The sequence below is a fragment of the Triticum aestivum genome, chromosome 4A (assembly GCF_018294505.1).
Source record: "Triticum aestivum cultivar Chinese Spring chromosome 4A, IWGSC CS RefSeq v2.1, whole genome shotgun sequence".
Lineage (NCBI taxonomy): Eukaryota > Viridiplantae > Streptophyta > Magnoliopsida > Poales > Poaceae > Triticum > Triticum aestivum.
In genome coordinates, this window is record NC_057803.1 from 244,483,110 (window position 1) to 244,494,255 (window position 11,146).

The following is an 11,146-nucleotide window of genomic DNA, read 5'->3' on the forward strand; positions in this document are numbered from 1 at the left end:
CTGCAGCAAGCGACTAGCATATATGGTGGCTAACCTATTCGCAAAAGAGAGCGAGAAGAGAAGGCAAAGCGCGAACGAACAACTAGAGAACAACTTGCGGCAAGCATTACTCCAACACCGTGTTCACTTCCCGGACTCCGCCAAGAAGAGACCATCACGGTAACACACGCCGTTCATTCATTTTAATTAAGTTAGGGTTCAAGTTATCTACAACCGGACATTAACAAATTCCCATCTGCCCATAACCGTGGGCACGGCTTTCAAAAGTTCAAATCCCTGCAGGGAAGTCCCAACTTAGCCCATGACAAGCTCTCTCACGGTCAACGAAGGATATACCTTCTCCCGAGACATTCCGATCAGACTCGGCATCCCGGTTCTACAAGACAACTCCGACAATGGTAAAACAAGTCCAGCAACACCACCCGCTCTGCCGACAAATCCCGATAGGAGCTGCACATATCTCGTTCTCAGGGCACACCGGATAAGCTAAGCGTACGGGAGCCAACGTAACCCAAGTTGCCAAGGGACGGCCCCGCACGATTCTCTAGGTTGGACCAACGCTTAGAGAAGCACTGGCCCGGGGGTTTAAAATAAAGATGACCCTTGAGTCCGCGAAACCCAAGGGAAAAAGGCTAGGTGGCAAATGGTAAAACCAACGTTGGGCATTGCTGGAGGAGTTTTATTCAAGGCGGACTGTCAAGGGGTTCCCATTATCACCCAACCGCGTAAGGAACGCAAAATCCGGGAACATAACACCGATATGACGAAAACTAGGGCGGCAAGAGTGGAACAAAACACTAGGAAAAAGGTCGAGCCTTCCACCCTTTACCAAGTATATAGATGCATTAAGATAACAAGATAATATAATGATATCCCAACAAGAAAATAATGTTCCAGCAAGGAACGGTCTCCAATCTTCACCTACAACTAGCAACGCTATAAGAGGGGCTGAGCAAAGCGGTAACATAGCCAATCAACGGTTTCCTAGGACATGGTGGGTTAGAGGTTTGACATGGCAATTTGGGAGGCATGACAAGCAAGTGGTAGGCATCATAGCATAGGCATAGCAAAAGAGCGAGCATCTAGCAAAGCAAAGATAGAAGTGATTTCGAGGGTATGATCATCTTGCCTGCAAAGTTGTCAGAGTTGACTGGATCCTCGAAAGCAAACTCAACGGGCTCCTCGTTAGCGAACTCATCTCCCGGCTCTACCCAAACAAGACAAACAAGCAAAAGGAACGCAATCAACCACGTGCAAAGCTCAAACAACATGATGCAAACATGGTATGCTATGCGGGATGCGGTATGTGATGCATATGCAAGATTTGACAAGATATGAATGAACCTGGCCTCAACATGGAAATCCAAGAGTGCCACTGGAAAGGTGAGGTGATTTCGGTTGGAATCGATATAAAGAACACCGGAATCGGATGCACGGTTTGGAAATGGCAAGCAAAACAAATATGGCACCGGTCTGCGATAAACAGCACGTAGCCATCTAAATGCAACAAGTTAAACATGCTACATCACCCAAACATGGCAACAAAATACATGGCAGGGATCCATTAATGATACTTAACAAAAGATGAACACTAAGCTATGTCCAATTCATCCATTAACAGGTTCAAACAAGCATGGCAAAAGTGCAATTGGTAAACAGATTTCAGACTTAGTGAAATTAACACTTGTCTGGAATTTCAGATCAGGTAGCACTCTTTGGAGCATGAAAACTATTAGCTACAGGTACTTAACATGGCAAAGTAAAGCAGGGAATGGAGCTACTCAAAGAGATTAACAAAAGTCCCTTAGTGACCTTGAGCCAAAAGGGATCAGAAAATACAATTGCAAGCATGTGAACATGGCAAAAACATAATCAGATCTCAGACTTTGTGAAAAACTGGAGCATGCAAATCAGATATCAAGTAGGCATGTTTACGAGCTCGATGCACTCACTACAGAGCATTTCATGACAATCTAAGCATACACCCATCAAGAATACACACTATACAAGCTAGAAATGACAAGAACAACAACATAGCATGCAGGGATCAACTACAACATCCTCGGCAAAATCGCTAACAAGTAGACAATCTGCCCAGATTCACAAAATAGCAAAAGTAGAGCTCGATTGACTCAAGCTAGGCTGCTCCATAATTTCAAACAAAGACATGGATGGATATAGCACTACAAGATTAACAAATCATCCTTACTGCTCATCCTCAAAAGAGGCACGGATCACTAGGAAACAACATGAACATATGGCATATTGATAAAAATAGATCAAGGACTTAGTGGAATTGCTAAGTCCCTGAAATCAGCATTAACGAAAGCACCACTTTGCAAGCTTGTGCTAGTCACCACACACATCACAAAAATACATGGATTGCACCTCTGGAAAGATGGCATGGCATATAACAAAACACATGTAGAGCTCATGAGCATATCATGCACACATTAATCATAACAAAAATGACAAATAGCTATTTGGTGCAGCAGATCTGACAATTAACTCAAATAGCACTCTTCCAACAGCATTTCGGGCATCAAGATGAGCTCAAATGAAAATGATGGAATGAGATGAAATGATGTACCCTCTGAGCCGAACATTTTGACATGCTACACGCCCAAAACGGATCTACGGATGCAAAGTTACGACACGATGAACATAGCAAATTAATTAGAGTTTCGGGAGGAAAATCAACCCCGAGATTTAAATCTCAGATCCAGATCCTGGGCTTCACGCGAACCGAGGATCCCCAGCCGGAGTTCGTGCTCGCCGGAGCCGCTGGATGTCGCCGGAGGAAGGGGAAGAAGGCCGGGGCAATGGAGACGAGCGGCGGAGCTCGCCGGAGCGGTGGCGGCGGTGCCCGGCCGGCGCGGCGAGGTCGGAAGAAGGGCGTGGCGAGGTCGGGCGTCCCGCCGGTGAGGGATGCGGCGGACGGTGCGGTGGCCCACGGCGGAGGGAGCGGCGCGCCCCCGGAGATGAAGGAGGCGGCTGCGGGGTGCGGGCGAGCGCCTCGGCCCGGACGGGAGCGGCAGAGGGCCTGCCTTGGGCCGGGACGGGCCAGCGGCGGGAGGGGTGGCCGGTGCCATGTGGCGGCCTCTCAGTGGCCACGGGGGGCGGCGGACGGGGTGTCCGGCGTGGCGGACATGTACGGTGCACGGAGGAGAAGATTTTTAGGGTTTCGGGGGAAGAAGAAACGTGGATTTCGGAGGGGGTGGTATTTATAGGCATAGAGGGAGCTGGGAGTGTCCAAATGAGGTGCGGTTTTTGGCCAGCGATCGTGATCGAACGCTCTGGATGATGGAGAGGGTTTTGGTGGGTTTTGGGCCAAAATGGAGGGGTGTTGGGCTGCAACACACACGAGGCCTTTTCGGTCCCTCGATTAACCGTTGGAGCATCAAACGAAGTCCAAATGGTACGAAACTTGACAGGCGGTCTACCGGTAGTAAACCAAGGCTGCTTGGCAAGTCTCAGTCCAATCCGGAAATGTTTAACCCCCAGATACGAAAGAAAAGTAGAAATGACCACCGGAGGAGAACGGAGTGCCGGAATGCAAAACAGACAACGGGGAAAATGCTCGGATGCATGAGACGAACGTGTATGCAAATGCAATGCACATGATGGCATGATATGAGATGCATGACAACAACAACAACAACACACGGAGACAAAAACCTGAACCCGAGAAAATAAAATAACTTAACGCCGGAAACGGCAAGAGTTGGATTACATATTAGGTAAAACATATCCGGGGTGTTACATTTTTGCACAATTAGTATAGTGTAAAGGTAGCAGATAGCAGGTCGGTGAGAAATAAATGACGGGAGACATATGATAGCTCTACAACATGCGTGGCACACTAAATTACTACAGGATTCTATGAAAATAACAGTCAACTGAAAGCAAATAGGTCAGTCCATTTTTTCTGCACCGTCCGATGTACAATGAACGGGCAGATCGCCTTCATCTACCTCCAGCAAGTTAGTGTTGACGATCTTCCTCAAAACGCCAGCGACCACTGGCCCAATATTCCTCCCCTGCCTGCGCCCTCCCCTCGACCTCACCGCACCGCCGTGCTTGGCACCCCCCCCCGGTCATCCATTCAAGCCCCGCCAACCTCCAGATCGGGCGCAAGCAGCTCTTGCGCCCCACACCCCTATGATAGATACCGATGCGCCGCTTCCCCGGGGAACAGGCGGACTAGGTGCTCCGCACGCCTAAGCGGGTGCTTCTTCTTTTAATTGCGGTTCGACTGACCCTGAATTGAAATCCAGGCGGGCAACTGACCTCTAGCAAAGGTGAAATAGTAAAAGGGAGGAAACCTTGTGCATTTAGTATCACGAAGAAGATGCAGTAAGAAGCTCTCAACTAGTTTCTTTCGTGGGATGAATACGGTGTGAGCGGAGACGTAAGATTTGCACGAATAAGGGAAGATGAGTAGCTCTTTCTGCTGGCAGTGCTATGTCCTCCTTCTGTTTTTTCCAACGATCTTCTTGTTGTTCGCCGGAAACCAGAAGTTGTGGAGGACGGTGCAGCCTTGGACGAACCCATGGCCAAGTTGTTGAGTGTGGTGCGGTGGCCGTCTGTCGGCGGCGGGGAAGCAGATCCGAGGCGGCGAACGACGGCGTAGCGGGAACAGCTCCGGTGCGGTGGACGGTTGCGACAGTGGAGCCGCAGCAGTGAGGCGCAGGACGGCATGGTCGGAGTGGTTCTGGTACGGCGCACGTCGGCGTCGGCGTCGTGGAGGCAGCTCTGCCTCGGCTTCAGCTGCTAAGTCCTTGAGGGCATTGCGGTTGCGGTTGCGTTGGACGACGACGTCGGGGTACCGGCTCCGGCGTGATGGAGGAGGGCGGCGGTGGATTGGCCGCTATGGGGTGGAGGACGGAGGAGGCTGGGGTTTCGCGGCTGGTGGAGAGGGCGTTTTCGCGCCCACGGAGTATGAATGGGGAAACGGAGGGAGGCGGGGAACTAAGGGGGAACAATGTTTCGGTTTGAGACGCGCTTGTTTGAAATTTGGGGAAAGTTACAAACTTTCCCCCCATCTAAAATTTCGGACATATTGCGGGTTGGGGGTAGGACAGTCATGTCAGGTGTCCCAAATGTGGGCGGGATAGATTTCGGCCGAGCGCATGGGTAGGCGCCCACGGCGTATGAATGCTTCTCTGGCGTCTTGGTGAAGTTACAAACCTACCCCGGTTTAGACCTTTGGACATCGGGCCGATAGGCTACACGGGCCAGAGTCAGGACAGTAATTTCCTACCACCAAAACATTAGTCTCGCGCGGTTTCGGGTGACCAGAGGCCTATTTGGCGCTTCGTTCAATATTTGGGAGCAGAAGCATTAACGTTTTCGGTTCTCTTGAATTGAACTTTCAGGATTTGTCAAACTTCACAAATCTTTACTCTTGAAAATCCTAAAGCTACGATTATTTTGGAATGGAGGGGGTACATTTGAATATACATTGTACACGAGTATATATTAAAAAATATGCAACTTACCTCAGTTCATGCATGGTTCCAGATATAATCTCCTTGGTTGCAAAAAAAAGTTAGATATGCGTATGAATATATATAGCATGTTCAAACTCACAACAAAGATTGATGCCCCCTTTTACATCTGATTTACAAATGCCATTATCTCGGGTTCAAATAGATGAATGCACTTCCTATGAATTCGAATCTTCGAAACCCCCTTTATGTTGAATTCGACATGTATTCTATTTCGTAGCTAGCAATTTGGAATGTATCCATGCAAGTGACAAATGTATAAAGTGCTTCACACTAACAACATGGAGTGCACTAATTAATGTTTATATATGAATTGCAAAAGCATCCATTGCCTGTATTTCAAACCGCTCTCACTCTATGGATCGATAATATGAAATAAACACATGCACATGCTAGAATTCAATTGCAGTTGAAGAAAGAGCCTACTCCTGGTACTGTATATTAGTGATAGGGGTGTGTACAAAGTACACGTGAATACCAGGCATTGTGCGTGTGTGTATACTATCGACGAACTAGCCCCCAAGCTTGTATAACATACTAAGGGCCTAGGGTTACAAATCATATATAGTCGGCTTATCACCAGTGGGGATAGAGTCCTCCGCGACTCTGGTAGCTTCGTGTTGTACGCCGAGTCCTCCACATGGGTCTTCGTATAACACGTCTCGGTCCAACCTATATGTGGCGCAGGATGGAACCGACCCATGAGTCTTCATGTTGACCCACCACAACTAGAAATGATGTGCCCACCACACCACACACGCAATCGGCCACTAAGAAAATAAGCATATACAATAGTACAACGGTATCTAGCTCACGATACGTCTCCATATTTTGTTGATGACACTGACGGACTTTGCATTTGATGCGTGCTCCGTATTTTGTTGACGACACTTACGGTCATTGTATTTGAAGCGAAAGCACGATATGGTCACTGGACTTCAGAATAAGCTCATCACGGTCACCACATACATTTTGTCGTGCTAACCAACATGTGGTTGGATGGTTAGAGGACAGTGGTTTCTCGAGCCCACCAAGGTTAAAGTCCCGGTGCTCGCATTTATCTTGTGTTAATTTCAGTATTTTCCGGCGACGTACGTTCAGTGGGAGGAGACGTTCCACTCGACTACGAGGCACCTATGGTGACTTCGTAAAATCTCAAGATCATATATGCTGGCCCACTCTCTCGAAGGTGCTCATAGGGGTAGGGTTCGCGTGTGTGCGCTTATAGCGGTGAGTGCTTGCGCGTATATATGAGCCCTTGCGTCTGTACCGTGTTAAACAAATACATATCATGATTATACGGTCACTGGCTCACCCGTACAACTCCGTATTTTGTTGATGACACAATCAATTGACCAGTCAAACGTTCCACGCGGCGCAACTAGTGTTGCACCATCGGGGCGCGTAACCGTGGGGCCCACCTGTCAGCCCGTATATGAAAGAAAGAAATGGTAGTTTGAGTCTGTACTGTGTTAATAAAATAGGAGTACATTTTAGGGTGATCATACGGTCACTGGCTCACCATACAGCTCCGTAATTTGTTGATAACACGATCAATTGACCAGTCAAACGGTCCACATTCAGCAGCGCACATTACCATAGGGCCCACCCGTCAGCGCGTATATGAAGGACAGAAATGGTAATAAATTAGTGGTCGGTGGGTATTCGAAGTCGTGAGACCTCTGGTTGGCAGTCACCGGCGGTTGGGGGCGTTCATTGGGCGGTGGGGTGGGGATCCCCGGAGAAAAAGCTCGGCGGGGGGGGGGGGGCTAGAGGGATGGCCGGTGCGGCGGCGGACCGGCGGTGGGGAGTGGTTTCGGGGAGGGCGGGCCGGCCGCGGGCGGCGGGGGCTGGCGGTTCGGCCGGTGGTGGCTGGCGGCTCAGGGGGGTGGAGTTTGATGATAAACTGGAGGCCCTTGATTTCGTATCCAACGGCTGGAAAATCTAATGACCAGAGATGAAAAAGTCAGTCGACTGACGTGTAGCCTCACCCCGCACGTACACATGCACGCACGCAAGACACGCACGCATGTAGGCGTGCAACACTGACACGTACACACGCACGCATGCTGGCGTGCAACACTGACACGTACACATGCACTCACGAACACACGCACGTACGCACCCATGCATGCAACACTGAAACGTACCCTTGCACGCACGCAACACTCGCACGCCTGCATGCACACAGCACACGACGCAAGACACACGTTCAACCTATACGTGCATGCACCCTTTGTTAAGGACATGGATTGTTACGGGTATTAATCAATCTTATCTGTGATAAGCAGAACATTGATGTTTGCAGCGGTCTTTATGAATCACAACGTATCGAACGGGCTATCAACATAGTAGGCTTATCTACATGAAAAAGATGACGTCACACTCAATGAACAATCATCGGTTTATGAAATGCCCGCTTCTGACCGCCCTGGCCCACCAAAGGTTCCTCTGCTGTGCGCTGCCTGCGTTGGGTCACTGACATGCATGCCATGCACCCAAAGAGCCCACATGTCAGTGGAAGAACGGCGCGGTGTCCTAGGTCAGAGTCGAGGGCGCCACTCGCGGCACGCCCGGCTGAACACGCCTCCGTGCCGCATTCAAACGCCTCCATGAAACCCGCCCGTGTGGAAGCCGAGAAACCCACTCTGGACACACGTCCGTTCATGACCGGGCCGGCGTTAAACGCAACGCCGGCCGAGCTCCTCCCGTCCGCCATCTATTTAATCTCCTATTTAAACGAGGCCAAACGCCGGCCAAGAATCGCACACCTCCGCCGCTCCCCTATCTCCTCCACCATTTTGTCCACTCTTACAATGGCTTACGAAGAGTAGTTATTCCGCATCCAAGCCGGCTGGGTAGCCCGCCGGATACGAGCTATGCAGCTCGCTGATCCACCTCCCTCCCCTCGCCCGACGGAGCCAGTTGCCGCCCCAAGCCGGCGCGCGGTTCAGCAACTCGCCGCTCCAGGCCAGCTCGACGAGGAGCGGCGCACGGGCGTCGTTGCTGCCGTCCACGCCGCCGCCTCGTACCGCGTCTCCCGTTTCTGTGGCCGAGACTCCCATGCCGGCGGCCGCGCCATGCAAGCAGCGACAGAAGCCGGGTGCGCGGAGAGCGACGAGTCGGTGGCCAGCGCCTCCGCGTCCGCCGCCATCATCGAGGAGAAGTAGAACACGGGAGGCCGCCGCCGCTTGGGTCCCATGAAGGCCACCGCGGAGGCGACGCCGGCGTACACAGCAGGTGTCTTGCCGGATCCTTTTTTGCGAGGACCTTCGTCGACCCCGCATGGGCTCCACGGAAGAGGGGAATGTTAGGATGAACTCGAGCCGGTGCCGGCCATGGCGAAGTAGTGGCCGGTGATGAACTCGAACCGGTGCCGGCCACCATCATCTTCGGCACCAGCCAATGATATCAGTTGGGCAGTGGGGAAGCGAGCCGTCCTTTGCGCTGAAGCATATACCTCCGGGGCTCCCGGCAGTCCGGTGATCGTGCTGCCGGACATGAGGAACACAAATCGATCGGCGGGCGACCATTTAGGCCAGGTATTATATACCTGTGCTGTCCAGAACTAGCACCGCGTAGTTCATTTGAATGTAATGAAATCCGTCATGTTTGTATGAAAATCCGGTATTTTATATGATTTCCGTCGTTGTTTATATGAAATATCAGTTTGTCTACGTGTTTGCGTGAATTTCGTCCGGTTGGTTGAGTTGCTGTCATAATGTGTGCGGCTACGGTTGGATGGCGTAATTTGCGGGTCGCCGGTCGGTCTGCGGGCGGCTCGGGCGGCGTTGTGGGACAAAAAAACACAGCTCGTGCGAGCTCGTCTCCAACGTGCGCGCTGGAGGATGCATGACAGCATGAGCACCCGAGCCATTCCTCGTTCATCGGTGGCAAAGGCACCGGTGGACAAAAGGGTCGCCAATATTTTGGCTACCCCGGGCAAGATCCAAACAGCCCCTCCCAATAGATTCAAATCCCTCGTTCGCCGTGGAATTTTGCCATGTGTTGTTTTCATGGACTAGCAAGATGCCCGTGCATTGCACGGAACATCAAGATGCATTTTTTTACAAACTCCCGCATGCATGCAAGGGATAATTAATGTCCTCCTTTGCTAGTACCACGAGGCAAACACCATTAATATTGCATCGATTAGTGTTAGTGGCCTTGTATATCTGCAAATTGTAATTTTGATAGTGGCCCCTTGTATATAAAAATGGAGGGAGAAAGATGAGAGATAAGGTGAGGAGGAGTGGGGCGTGGTGGTGACTGGTGGTCGGACTGGGCGGAGGCATGGGGATGGACGGCGCATTATGTCTAGGTTTGTATCTCTCTCACACACACCCACGTAGGTGGGGGACGTGCACGAAGAGAAGAGGTGCACGCACGGCGCACGTACTCCCGTCTCTTTCCCAACCACACCCGCGCGGGTACACGGTGGAGCTCATTTCTGTACGAAAAAGGCAGCCCACGTGGTAATTTGGCACGTGTACTGGTTGTCCACTTGGTGGAGGGAGGATCGTCTACCACGGGTGAACAAACAAATTGCGACTTGACGCGTTATGTTAAATTAAAAAAAGAGGCAAACCATGTGGGGCCTACCTTAGAGGCAAGGCTCTATACACTGGAGTACTTTTGATGTGTCCCGTCAACTCGCAGAACGAGGAGAAGCTTGCTTAGTACGCCGTCTCCCCCGCCCACGGGCGCGGTGGCTCGCAGGATGAGGTGAAGCTTGCTTACTACGCCTTACGCCCGCTCCCTCGCCCACGCGCGCGGTGGCTCGCAGCACGAGGAGAAAATTTTACTACTCCCTCCGTTTACTCCTCGTCCCTACTACGTACTTTGGTTAGTACTCCCTCCATTTACTTATACAAGGCCACTATAAAAAATACATTTTGCATCTATACAAGGCCACAAATAGTAATCGAGACAAAAGTTACTACTCCCTCCTTTCCAGTTTATGGCTCAATTTCAAAATCTCTCCAACCAAGGTAGACGGTGAGTGGTCGAATTAATTTCGTAGTTTGCACAAGTAATTAGTACGCTCGTTTTTCTCAAGAAGTTATGTTTACCGAGGCATTAATTAGAACGAATGCATGAATGACCACTAAATTTCCATGAACTTGTACATGCATTGGTTAGTTTCCTCTTGACACTGCTTGCGTCGGGTGATCTAACGCACCTCGAAATCCAACATGTAATGGTACTACTACTAGTATAGTAGAATTGAGACTTATCAAACGGAAAAACGAATGTTTTTAGATGAGCCCTATAAACCCTAGTGGGTACGTACTCCGTAAAAACAGATTTTTCCAAAACTAAGTCGCTCCCTTTCATGAATTCTGTAGTATACTCCTCCGTCGATGCTCCCTTTCATGAATTCTGTACTTCCTGTCGCCGACATGTGGGACATATAGCAACCGGGTCGACGTGTCAAGCACCAAATAACAGTGCAGAACAGCAGGGGGGACGCACCCCACTCGTACCGGCCCAGTAGTAGTAATGAGCAATGAGACGTCAAATCACAATGCCGCACTTTCCCAGACGGACGAAGCAACCATTATTTCACACTTCGGTTCGCCATCATCTCAAACCACGTACTAGTATTGCTTCTGCCTCAAGAGGGACACGCGCAT